At 44.3% G+C, this 13,417-nt stretch overlaps 1 long non-coding RNA gene across 7 annotated transcripts in view; it reads right to left on the bottom strand.

Annotated features, from left to right (window-relative positions):
* The window catches only part of LOC144616881 (uncharacterized), a 66,337-nt gene that overhangs the window by 24,441 nt on the left and 28,479 nt on the right, over window positions 1-13,417 (bottom strand). For 2 of the 7 annotated variants that reach the window (XR_014137967.1, XR_013556692.2), the window contains one exon: window positions 5,409-5,593. The exons of 3 other annotated variants lie outside the window; for them this stretch is intronic. This is a non-coding gene — a long non-coding RNA (uncharacterized LOC144616881). Of the gene's footprint in view, window positions 1-3,351; window positions 3,848-5,408; window positions 5,594-13,417 lie in introns of those variants that run through there. 2 more of the 7 variants (XR_014137966.1, XR_014137968.1) reach the window with 2 other exon arrangements.

The following is a 13,417-nucleotide window of genomic DNA, read 5'->3' as shown; positions in this document are numbered from 1 at the left end:
CAGATGATATCACTTATAAGTGAAATCTAAAAGTGCTGATCGAAGAAGGAGTAGAGGGTAGTTACTAGGGGCTAGTGTGTGGGGAAAATGGGGAAATGTCTGTCAAAGGATATAAGCTTCCAGTTATAAGTTCTGGGTATCAGATGTGTAGCCTGGTGATTATAGCTAATAATACTGTATTTGTATCCTTGAAAGTTGCTAATAGATCTTGAATGTTCTCACCACCCCCCCCCCCAAAAGAAATGGTAATTATGTAACACGGTGGTTGTTAGTTCAAGTTCTGGTGGTAATTATTTTGCAATATATTAGTGTATCAAATCCACACATTGTACACCTTATATTTATACGATATTTTAGGTCAATTGTACCTCAGTAAAGCTGGGGGAAAAATCACCCATCACCACACTACCCAGAGAACCATCTTTAAAAAAAAAAGTTTATTTATTTGAGGGAGAGCAAGAGAGTGCATATATGTGCACAAGTGGGAGAGGGGCAGAGAGAGAGGGAGAGAGAATCCTAGGCATAGAGCCTGGCTCAGGTCATGGTCTCACGGTTCGTGAGATCAAGCGCTGAGTCAAAATCAAGAGTGGGATGCTTAATTGACTGAGCCACCCACATGCCCCTGGAGAACCATCATTTAAATGCATATAAACACATTCTTTTCCTGTATTTATATGTACTTTTGGTGGGGTCACTGTAGACGTAGTTTTAGAACCTGCTTTAAAATCATTGGTACGCATATAATTTAAATTTTAAACGCATAGCCCCACATAGCCTTTGAGAAATACCAATCTTGCTGGGAGTTTATGAGAGTCCGTTTTTACATCTTCTCCCCCGAAACTTGATCTTATCAAATTTGTTGTGTTTAAAACCCAAGCAGTATAAGAAGTTTGACTCTGACCTTGAAATCTTTCTTAGCTGACTACTTTTAGTGACTTCCTGGATTTCCAAGTCACTTTGATTGCTTGTCGCTATGCATACGTACTTCCTTCTTCCCTAATGATTCCAGGGATCCAAGAGTGAAAATCGAACAGTCTTGCTCAAGAATTTTTTCAGAATTTGAGACTCTAGCTTACTAAAACCGAAAGAACCAAATGGTTTGAATTAGGATGCACGAATTAGCCAAATGTGGACACATTATCTCCTAGGGGATATCTAGGCAGCCGTCATAAATGAGAGCGGCCCTGTATCGTCAACTGTGGATAGCATGACTCCAGGGGGAGCCATTCACACAGACTCCACTGAGAAGTCACCCCCCCCCCCCGGAGTTGTGGAATGTGGTGCCCCCCCACCCCAAATCTGGCTGCATTATACCTGATTTAGTTTTAGGAATCGTTTCTAAGGGCTCTGTCGTTCCCCCTCGTGATCCAGTCAGCATTTGTCTAAGGATCGCAGACTTTCTGTTGTGATAGCCAATTTTTTTTTGAATTATCTTTTTAGAGCCTCTCTTTGGTGGACAAATAAGGGGATGCAAACCATTTGGTCCAGTAAAATGACCAGACGTGTCTGTCGAGCAAGTCTGCTAACAGGCGCTATAGAAGGAACCTGGGAGGAGTGCCACAGCTGACCTCTGCCACCCAGGGCGACTCTGGTGAGTCAGTCAGCATCCCATGTGCTCTGCACACTCTGTCTCTCCTCCGGGCTGATGCTTGCCTGATCCATGTGTCTACTCTGTCTTTCAGCCCCTCGCTTGGGCCCTGTGTCACATGTGATAGGCCTTATGTATTTGAATCGAATATTTTCTCGCTGCTGTAAGAGCTTTTCAGCTTTTATTTTCCTTTTATTTGTTTGAATGTTTATTTGTTTTTGAGAGAGAGAGAGAGACAGAGAGCAAATGGGGAGGGGCAGAGAGAGATGGAGACAAAGAATCCGAAGCAGGCTCCGGGCTCTGAGCTGTCAGCGGGGATCAACAAGATCAGGGACTGCAAGATAATGACCTGAGCTGAAGTATGACGCTTAACCTACTGAGCCACCCAGGGGCCCCTGAACTTTTCAGCTTTTAGACCTAAGAATCCCTTTCTATCAAATTAGGAATTTGACCAGCCCTTACACAAAATGTTAGCAAACGGAACAGGTCCAAACTGAGCTGCTCTGGCCGAAAACGTCCTACCTCTCCCCTGATGGGGCTCTCTTTGAACATGTAGTTCTCAAGGAAACAGAATCTGGAAACCTCATACCTCTGCTGGAACTCCCCTAAAGGACCCTTCTTTTCCTCCCTTCCCCACTCAGCCTCCATTAGACTCCCCTGGAAACTAGAATGAGGCTCTTGTCTAAAGGTGCAGAATTCCAGAGGGGGGAACCAGAAAAACTCAGTCATCAAAATAAAGAATATCTGAACGTAATATTTTAAACAACCGTCACTGATGCCAAAAATCCACAATGAGCAAAATATTAACATGGTAAACAGAGGAGCAGCAATGGTGTTTGTTGTTCCACACTGGAGTCAGAAGCAAATTTTAGCATGATAAGAGTCTTTATCTTGGTTACTGAGGCTTTGGGGTCCCTTGAATTTTGAGCCCCAACCGAGTGCCTCACTCTTCTCACCTGGCCCTCCTAGGACCCCTTACATCCATGACTCCATTGTTGTATAATTGGCTGTTTCTCTTGTCTCTTACCCCCTCTTAGACTATATGACCCCTGAGTACAAGGATCTTGTCATGCATGTCTCTTTCTTCAACATATTAAGCACATTGTAGACATTTAATCAACATTTATTGAACCAATCAGTTGGGCCAGAAACCCCTGGCCATGGTTTTTGTTTTTGTTTTTGTGTTTTTTATCTGGCTCAACCTCCAACTAGCCTGTGATCTTGGGCAAAACATAACTTCTCTGGCTTCCGCTTACTCATCTGTGAAATGAAAGACGTGGCAATCTCGAATGTCCTTCTGTATGTCTAGAGGGGTCATCTGTCTGTAGAAGTCCAAGTGTCCTCAGACATTCCTTGCCTGGGGGTTGACTGGTGTCAATAAGGCAGCTGCAAGGGTACTGGTATTTTGCAAAAGATTAGAGAGCAAAGCTGGGGAGTTATCTGTAACATGCCCTTTTGGCCAGATAATTGCTTTGAACTTACATTTTGCTGGGACTGAACGTAAAAGGCCATTTAGAGGGTAATTTTTCTGGTAATGCTATCCTGGTTGGGAGATAAAGGCGTTACCCTCTAAATAAATCAGCACATGTTAAGAAATGCTTTTCTCCTTCTAGTTACGTTCCTGTTGCCCTGCTGCCTTTAAATGTGGGGAAAGGTGGTGGGAGTATTGGAAATCAAGTGATACGGGGTTGTTGAGCACAACAGTCAAGAAAGAATTCTTGAGACATTTTAGGGTGCAGAAAGGTGCTTTTATTACAGCACAGGGGCAGAGCCCGTGGGCAGAAAGAGCTGCACTGGGACTGTGGGCTGCGACTGCTTATATATTTTTAAGCGTGGAGGTGGGGGGAGGGTGGGTAGAGATAATGGAAGTCTCTAAAGGGATTTCCATATGTTAAAGAAGACTTCCAGGATCCTGGAGGTCTGGCTACTGTCAGGCTAAGGTTGCTTTGGGTCTCTAGCGAAGCATTAACATGAGGGCAAGCTTGAGTCCCTTGAGGAATATCACCCTGCACGTCTCAGGTATTCATCAGTGGGCTGCAAGGTGTAAGGAAATTTAACTTCATCTACATTCCTCTTGCCTTTATTCTCCTCATCTTCGCCAACCTTTGCATGTTTTTGAAAAGTCACACAAGAGGGAAGAGATTCGTTGTGGGTATAGAAGCGTATCTGCCCCGCACCTACGGTCTCTCTACTTGGTGCTGTCCTCGGTGGGAAGCGCATCTGACGTGGTTCCTGTCCCCAGTGAGTTCTGAGAACCTTCTGGGTGACAAAAGATGAACAAAGTGCCCTGAGTTTGTTATACAATCAGCTGCCAAGAGGGTAAGAGCAGTAAGAGTCAGAATAGTAGAGAAAATGTAGAAGCAAATCACCCTTAGGTGCCTACGGAGGGGAGGGCTTGAAAATCTTATCTTGTGCAGTCTCCTAACTGTGTTATTGAGTTAGGTGTTAACATCTCTGATATACTAATAAGGACACTGAGGCTTGGAGCAAAAGCCAATCAGGAAGCATTATTTGCTTTGCCAGAGGGTTCACATACAGGTTCTTTTTTTTTAAGTTTTGTTTATTTATTTTGAGAGAGAGAGCAGGGGAGGGGCAGAGAGAGGGAGAGAAAGAATCCCAAACATTCTCCATGCTGACAGCGCAGAGCTCGATGTGAGGGTCTCAGTCTCGCGCACATGAGATTGTGACCCGAGCCAAAATCAAGAGTCGGATGCTTAACCAATGGAGCCACCCAGGCGCCCCTCACAAACACGTTCTAATGTGCTTGAAATGGATGACTTTCCCTGGGCACGTGCAGTTTAACTGGGTAAGGAAATACTATGTGCCTTTCTCCCGCTCATCGATGCAGGCCTTGGTTGGCACGTGGCTTTATTTAACCGCCTCCTGCGTGAAGTGTCTGCTTGTTAGAAGATCACCCAGGTTTGGAAAGGCTGGCTGGGGAATTTTAAACCAGCCATTCGTTTAATTTTCACACTATATGACTTGGGCCTTGCTAGTGGGCCATGAGAAACAAAGGTTTCCAAGCAGCATTCGGTCATCCCAGAAACTCTGGTGTCAGTGGCCAAAATTCCCCACCTGCCTCCAAGTTCCAGGATTTTTTTTTGTCTCCAGAGGCAAGCTAGATCCTGGCTGTTTGCATCCAGGAGTGCTGGGCTGGAAAGCTGCCGCCTCTGTCATTCCAAAGCCATGACCTTGAAATGACAGTGTTGGAGCAGCAAAGCCTGTAAAACTTGTTTGGTGCTTTCTCTCTCCATTTTTTTTTTCTACCGAGTTTGCCCTGTTGTTGTTGTTGTTCTGCCTCTGTCTCTCCTCCACCCCTGACCCCAGGCAGTGGGAAAAGGGGTTAGGATTTAACCATCCACAACAGAGGCAATTTTGCCATCTTGGAATGTGGCGGTCTTTTTACCAAGAGGCCAAACGCACAGCCAGAGCAATGCACACAGCCCACGCCCCCATGTCAGTCTCAGGCATCCAGTCTGCCTGCTGTGAAGCAGAGGGACTCCACAAAGCTCTCAAAGGTTTGTAAAACACCGGCCTGTGTGCCCCCTATTTCTAGCTTTAGATAAAATCAAGTGGATCAAGAGACAACAGCGACCACCCAACACTTGCAATTCTTGAGGTAGCCAGCAATCCTATCAATAAAAGGGGGCTTTTAAGATCCCACTTTTAAACAACGATCGCTTGGCTTCTGCAGGATGATTCAAACTTCTTTTCCATACTTGCTCAGTACATGTTTTTAATTGCCCAATGAACTTATAATAGAATTATTGGGGCAGAGGTTTTGAATATAGAATGTAAATTATCACAAAGGCTAAGAATATGAAAGAGCGGAAAGATGTAGGCATCTAATGAGGGCTGCGGAATTTCGGGCTAAGTGGTTTGGATGGTCCCTCCATGTAAGCAGCACATACTTGCTTTGAGTCACAGACATGCATGTCTTCCTGGGTCTTAGGTTGCAGCTGAGAGCCTGACGCATCTTTCCACGGCCACACGGTCTTGCCGGCGCTGGGGGACAGAATGCGCAGGAGGTGAGCAGAGAGTGGGCAGTGTTGCCCAGGATGGAGGAGCACACTCTTTAGTGTTTTAGAAAACAGTAGGGCCAAGAGCAGACCTGTGGGGAAGAAGGCAAACTAAGTAGGGACTATGGTCCCCAGAAGAGCTTATAATTCAATTGTACGCAAAGAACCCAAATTCAGAGGACATCTCATCAGCAAGGAGATGACTAATATACCCACGCGCGACACGGCACACAGGGCCTGCCCTGCCTGTCTCTGGCCTGCCTTCCTCTTGCTTCTCCCCACCTTCCTTTACCTGCGCAACTTCTACCTATCCTGGGAGACCCAACTCTAACATCAGCTTTTTCAGGAAACCTTCTGACACCCAAGAGGATGAATGTCTTTGCGTTTCCGTGTGCCTGTCTCAACCATTGCCCTTATCACATTTTATTAGGCTATTTTTGTGTGTGTGGACTGTGACCTCCGTTAGGGCAGTGACTGGGGCCTTACTCATCATGTGGCCGCAGGACTGAGCCTAATGCTGAGCATATTAAATGCCCAGCCATGATTAGGGAGCAAATCAACGGACAGACAACTTGAGGCTTGGCAGTGACAAGGAAGAACGACAAGGTAATCAGGGAATGCTTCTCAGCAGAGTTGAGTGTTGAGTAAAAGTTTAAGGGTGTGGAACTGATTGGGTCTGTAGGAAGAAGACTGAGCACATCATTTATGGGAAATGTCAGCAGCTGCCCTGTGCTGCTCTCATGGAACATCGCAGAGGGCATTAGCGAGAATAGGATCAATAAACGAAAGAGGAGGTAGTTGGAGGACTCCAAAGCACTTTGTTTTCTGGATTTGATGGGCAGGCCGTGTAATTCTTTTTGCTACTGTAGATGAGAGGGTGAGCCAATGCCAGCAGTGCCCTGATCAAATTCTCACCAGACAGTCTATATTTGGCTTATTTAAATCCCACTGTGCTTTCGGTTTAATGCAGCATTTCCTCCATTTCCTGCCGGGAATCCTGCTGCATATTTCAGTGGTGGCTGTGGACGATTTCCATGTACTACAGTAAACCTATCCCCGTAGAGGTCCAAACCTATTCAAGTGTTTCCTTAAGGCTATACATTATCTTCAGGCAACGTTAATCTCCCACTTGCTGTGAGTTGAGCATCATTTCTCATGTATTCGCATGTAATGAAAGCCTTACTTGAGTCCTGCAATCACAACAGCACCATCAGGAAGAGGAAATGAGCAGGGCTGTGAACCAGAACATGCTGTACCTTTTTAAACATTAACCATTGTTCAGGTCAGCAGACCTGGCTGCTAAAGGCAATGATGGGAATCCGGAATTAAATGCAGAAAAAAAATCCCATCCATGGAAAATTTTAGAGTTCTCGTATCTGCCTTGATTTGCCAAAGTTTGATTTTTTAAATATGTTATATGTAATATATATCTAACATATATATTATATATATTTTAAAGAAACCAAAAGAAGTAAAAGACCTCTTCTCTGAAAATAGCTCTGTCTGACCCATGTCATATTCAGAAGAGCAAAGCCATTCTGTGTGACAGCATTCAAGCTAGGATGACATCACGGCACTAGAACATTTCTATGGAAGGAGCTTCTGCTCCACGGGGAATTATGTTTTAGCAATTAGAAGGAATGTGATAATCTCTGCTGTTTGCCGGCATAGGCTGGACATATATGGGTTATCATTAAGTTTTATAATTCAAGGAGCACTTTCTGTTACTGTCTTGCTTTTATTTATTTTTCTATAAATACGAATCATGGAGACCAGCATTTAAATGATCCTGTCAGAAATTCGGTGGCCACAATCATCGTCATTGTTGTCACTTTGTTATTGAGCATTTACTGTGAGCTGGGGATCGTGCAAATGATTTTTTAGGCATTAGCTCATAGAACTTGGCACTACCTTCTGTTATTGTACTTCTCAAGGTGAACTACAATATGTCGTATAAGCATCTGTCTCCACTATATCCTGTCTCCACTACGGTCTCCTGAGTACAGGGCCTATAGCTCATTCATTCTGGTATCCCAGCACCCTGCCCTCAATACATGTCTGTTATGTAAATAGAAACAACTGAGGTGGGGCGCCTGGATGGCTCAGTGGGTTGAGCATCTGACTCTTGGTTTCCGCTCAGGTCATGATCTCACAGTTTCTTGAGTTCAAGCCCAAGCTTGAGATTTTCCCTCTCCCTCTGCTTCTCTCCCACTCACACTCTGTCTCTCCCAAAATAAACTTAAAAAAATTGTTTTTAATTAAAAAAGAAAAAGAAACAACTGAGGTAACAAAATCATACCGTTTCCAGGATCTTAAAAAAATTCTTTTTATTATATTGTTACTGGGGCACCTGGGTGGCTCAATTGGTGGCTCAAGAAGCATCTGACTTCTTGATTTCGGCTCAGGTCATGATCTCATGGTTTGTGGGATTGAGCCCTGTGTCAGGCTCTGTGTTTACAGTGAGGAACCTGTTTGGGATTCTCTCTCTCCCCCTCTCTCTGCCCCTCTGCTGCTCATGCACTCTCTCTCTCTCAAAATAAAATAAAGAAACTTAAAAAAAAGAGAGAAAAAATATAATATGGTTGTACTAGTTTGACAGAGTGGTGTTTTTAACAACAGAATCTAGAACAATTTTATACATACATATATATATGTATATATATATGTGTGTGTGTATATACATATGTATATATACATACATATATACATATGTATATACACACACACATATATATATATATATATATAAACTATAGGGAAATAGTTAAATACAAGCAACAGTACAACTAGTCTGTGATATTAGGGTGACTTTAGAAATAAAGATGAAGAGAAACCTTGTAATCTTGAAAACTTGTGGCAATGTCAGGTAAAAATGTCACAGTACCAGATTGTACATATAGTTTGTATACAGGTGGTATATATGTTGCCATGTTAAAGAAGGAAAAGTATGCATAGAGAGGGAAACAGTACCTGACAAAAAATTACCAAAATTCTGATAGTAGTTAAGGTTGCATAATTATGGATGCTTTTTTCTTCCTTTTCACATTTTTTTATTAAACTTTTACATTAAAAATACAAACACGGTTTTATTTTTTGTAAGCATAGTTTTCAAAGAAAAAGAAAGTAACAATGATAGCGTTATCATCAGTTAATGAAATAACGGGTGATATTTATTTAGCTGTCAAATTTTTCACCATCAACACGTACACCTGTTTGATTAAAAAGTTTTCTAAAATAACACAGCAAGGACACTTGGCAGTAAAAGCATTAAAATCCATGATCTGCCTCCCCCAAGGGTTCAGAAGACCCATTTGGGTCAAGTTTAGAAACATCTCTGTGGAATCTCTCAAGATCATGTTTGGTCTAAATGATGGCTTCCTTGATAGCTGTCTCTGTTATGTTGTACCGCAGACCGTGAAAAATAAAAATACTGCAAGTCTGATTGTTTAACGCTGGCTCAGTTACAAAGACACAGAAGCTTTCTTATATCAGTTAGATGTAAACTGCACGACTCGTAGGCCACACTGCCGAGAAGACCAGGCCTGGAAGAACGGGACACTTCTACACTTAGCATGACAGAAACACACTGACGGGGAAGGTGGCCGCCGTTCAGAAATATAAATGGCCTGTGTGTCGGGACAACTTTCCCTTCTGAGCCCCTATCAGGGTTTTAGATCAGAACTTTCTCCAGCCTTTGCACCTTCAGATTGAGGGTTCTTTTCTCCTTCACCCTGACTGGCCACTCGCATTTTCTTTTCTTTTACTTTGTTTTATTTTATTAATTTATTTTAAATATATAGACTGTTTGGCTTCTTTTTCCCCACTACTCGTAGCCTTCTTAGGCACCTGGCTTCTTACTGATTTGTTCCCACAATTCTACCAGAGATACAGTGGGATCGTTTGCAGCCAAGTGTCCTATCTTGGTTTAAACAACTTTTTTGTGTGTCTACTTTGCATAGCTCCTGGATTCAGTGAACTTTCATTGTCGAACAACGGATCTGCTTGGACAATGTCTGGTGGGATAAAGTTCGACCTTCCCACTGGATAGCAACAAAATAACAATAGATAAGTGTACACCCTGGGGCGTAGGTCGGTTAAGCATCCAACTCTTGATTTCAGCTCAGGTCATGTCATGATCTCATGGTTCATGGGATTGAGCCCTGCGTTGGGCTCTGTGCTGACAGCATGGTGCTCACTTAGGATTCTCTCTCTCTCGAAATAAATAAACTTAAAAAAATTAAATGTACACCCTAAGAAAGCATTTGCTTGGATCTGCACAAATCAGAAGAGATTAGTTGTACACCTCAGGATTAATGATCAATGAATTAGCAGAATTCCTGATCCTATTAGAGATGCTAATCTTGTGAGAACAGAGAGAGCCATTTGTGGAAGGGGCTGAGCTGTCCAGGCTGTGCCTGTCCCCATTGTCCTCGCTGTGTGAGAGAGGAAGGGAAAGAAGAGGGAAAAGAATGTTTGGTCAGCACCTGCTATATTTCAGACTTTGGGCAAGGGGCTCTCACACACTCCATGTGGTTAAGCCGCACGGCAATCCTTCAAAGCGGGATAATGATCAGCCTTGTTCCTGATGAAAAACCTGAAGATCAGTGAGACTAAGTAGCTTGACCTGAACCACACAGCTAGGGAGTGGCCAACTTGGATGTAGGGACTTGAACTCAGGATTTTATGAGTCCAAAGTCTGTCACGTTCTTATGGTGGCAGTTGCAGAAATTGGTTAGATAGCTAGCAGCAACATCTCAGGTTATTAAAGATCAAAAAGCAAGGTACAGGTTGTCTCTGCAAGGCTCCCACTCTGACTGTATGGCACGTAGCACGAGAGAAGTCGTATTACCCCTGATGGACTCCAGGAACTCGTGACCTTAGGAATCAGGATTTATGGCCACTGCCCTAATCCCAACTGGCTGACCTTGTGTCATTTGAGTAGTGGCTGGCCCAGTGAGTACAAAGGGCTTGAGGACCAGTGGAGCCAATCTTTATCCCCAACCAAGTGCTTCTTGTGGAAATTCTACCATTATAAAATCATTCCTTAGGATTCCAAAGTATCCTATTGGAAGACATAGACCCTTAAAAAGGTGTCACCTGAAGCTCCTTTATAACCCAGCATCCTGGTAGGAGGTAGTTGGACGAGCCTCACAGGCCACATGCTTGAGTGGAGAAGCAAACAGATGAGTTCCAGAGGCCCCTCGCCTTGTGTTCAGTCCTGCCTTTATGTTTCAACTTTCCTCTTGGTCAACTCTATCAGTAATAATGGGACACTGGGAATAGGAGTTTAAGCCAACCACAAGCGGAAACCTGAAATGGATTCAAATGACTGGGTTTACGGAACCATGAGCTTGGACTTTTAACTTTTAACATTTGTTTTTTTTTTTTTTTTTAATAAACATTTAATTTTAGAAGACTTTTAGAATTACCGAAAAGTTGTGAAGATAGGACAGCGAGTTCCCATATATCCGCTACCTGGTTTCCCCTATTGTTAATACCTTACACAGGCATGGCACATTTGTCACAACTACAGAATCATCATTATTTACTAAAACTCATACTTACTCCCTTAGTTTTTACCTAGGGTCCTTTCCTGTTCTGGGATCCTATCCAGGACACCACACTACTTTAGTTGCCATGTCTCTCTCTCTTTTTAATTTTTTAAAAATGTTTTTATTTATTTTTGAGAGAGAAAGAGAGACGGAGTGCAAGCAGGGGAGGGGCAGAGAAAGAGAGGAAGACACAGAATCTGAAGCAGGCTCCAGGCTGTCAGCACAGAGCCCAAAGTGGGGCTTGAACTCCTGAGCCGCAAGATCATGACCTGAGCTGAGGCCGATGCTTGACCACTCAGCCACCCAGATGCCCCTAGTTGTCATGTCTCTTTTGTCTCCTCCAGACTCTAACAGTTTCTCAGGCTTTCTTTGTTTTTGATGACCTTGACAGTTTGAGGATTATCGGTTAGGTAATTTATAGGATGTTTTTCATAGAGTTTATCTGTTTTTCTCAGGGTTTGACAAGGGTTATGGGTTTGGGGAAGGATGACTACAGAGGTAAAGCCGCCAGTGCTGGAAATCACCAACAGTGAGATCATGACCTGAGTGGAGATCAAGAGTCAGAGGCTTAACTGACAGAGCCACCCAGGCGCCCCAACTTAGTATTGATTTTTAAAGAACACAAATCACATGGTAAGCCAGTCTCAACCACAACGGAACCTGTACACTTTCTACAATGACTGAAATGACACAGAGTCAGATTGCTGAACTCCCCTGAAACAAACTATTGTGTCATTCGGTCCAAGTCCCGGTGGGAAGGTTTACACCAGCTCTTTTTCCGGAAAACGTGTGGAGTTCCCCAGGAAAAACGGCTGTCTTAAATATAGAACGCTGTTAGGATGTCTCGCACGAAGCGTTTTGCTGAACGGAGAGAGCAGGTGAGCTCTGTCCGCGCAGAACACCTGCTGTGGCCCCAGCCTGCTTCACCTACAGCACTCCAGTCCCCAGAAGACATTGGCAGTGAGGCAGGCTTTCACGTTCCCTGCCTCCCCTTACTCGGAAACATTTCCAAGCTGTGGGGCTGCTCTGATGAGCCCGTGACATTACCTTGTAGGGAAAGCGCTGGCGGATTCACTCTCCATTTGTGTTGCATAAGAACGTCTTCATCACTTCAGTGATTTAACCCTGATTAAATTTAGCCGTCAGCCTTTAACGTTCTCTGAGAAGCTTTCAAACTCAGAAAGGGCAGGGGCCTGCCGGCAGGTTCTCTGCAATCCCTTCCCTCTCACCTTCTCCCAAGCCCCTTGCCAAGCATCCCAGCGAGGCCCGTGTCGTTCAGAGCGCAATCGCTCGCCAGCTCGGAGGTGCCTGGTGGGAATGGATTTGCCCGTCCAGCCGTCCTGCTGGGGAAGGTGCCGGGCTCCCTGCACTGCCTGTCACTTTTACACTGTTCTGCTTTCAGTTGCCTCCTTAGCTTTCTTGCTTCTCAGGTAAATGCCCCCTGTGGGTTTTGTATTGACGTTACGTTTATTTTCATTGATTTATTTTTCTGTTCTTTCTATGTTTCCTTTCTTGCGGAGCCATCTTGTGTTTCCCCTCTTCCTGCTCCGGCCCTCGCATCCCCAGCCTCTTGCTTTCCCTGCACACATGAGGACTGTTTCCCCTGCTCAGTGCCTCTTCCCTTGCTCTCCACTGCCTTCCTGCCATTAGGGCAAGTGAGGAGGTGGGGGCAGGAATGGGGATAGAGCGGCTCAGCCTTCCTCCCTGGAGAGAGGGGAGGCAGGCCCATGGAGGGGTGGCACACACAGTTCCACAGGTCTCCTCCCACACCCCTTTTTATGTGCTTAAAAAAAAATCCCAAGGGGCCATTGCTGCAAATTGCACGTTAGGGTTTTCATCTTGGGCTTTCTGTGTGCTCACCATGCGGAAAACTAAGCAGGACTACAGAATGACCTAAAAAGAGATCCTAGGAATCCCTGAAGTGGATTGTGGCCATTACAGATAGCCCTGCCTTCCACTTCTCAGCATCCCAAAAGGATGTGTATGAAGGCGTTTGTAATCAGGTCCATGTGCTCCAGGCTTGACTGATGATCGGGACAGATCTTAGGTGTTACACGATCGCCAACCGCTTTGATCTTCTCCCTCCTCGTCAGTATACCCAGCTGGACAAATAACATTAGTCTAAGCGTAGCTTCCTGGACAAATGGTTAAAATTGATAACGTCCTACATTTTTTAGAAGCACAGTTGCTTCAGATCAATGGGACTAATCTTGTGGAAACAACTAATACTAATCCTTTTTATAAGACAAAGAGCTTTT

This window comes from Panthera onca, chromosome B4 (assembly GCF_046562875.1).
Source record: "Panthera onca isolate mPanOnc1 chromosome B4, mPanOnc1 haplotype 2, whole genome shotgun sequence".
Classification (NCBI taxonomy): Eukaryota; Metazoa; Chordata; class Mammalia; order Carnivora; family Felidae; genus Panthera; species Panthera onca.
This window is presented reverse-complemented; position numbering and strand designations above follow the sequence as displayed.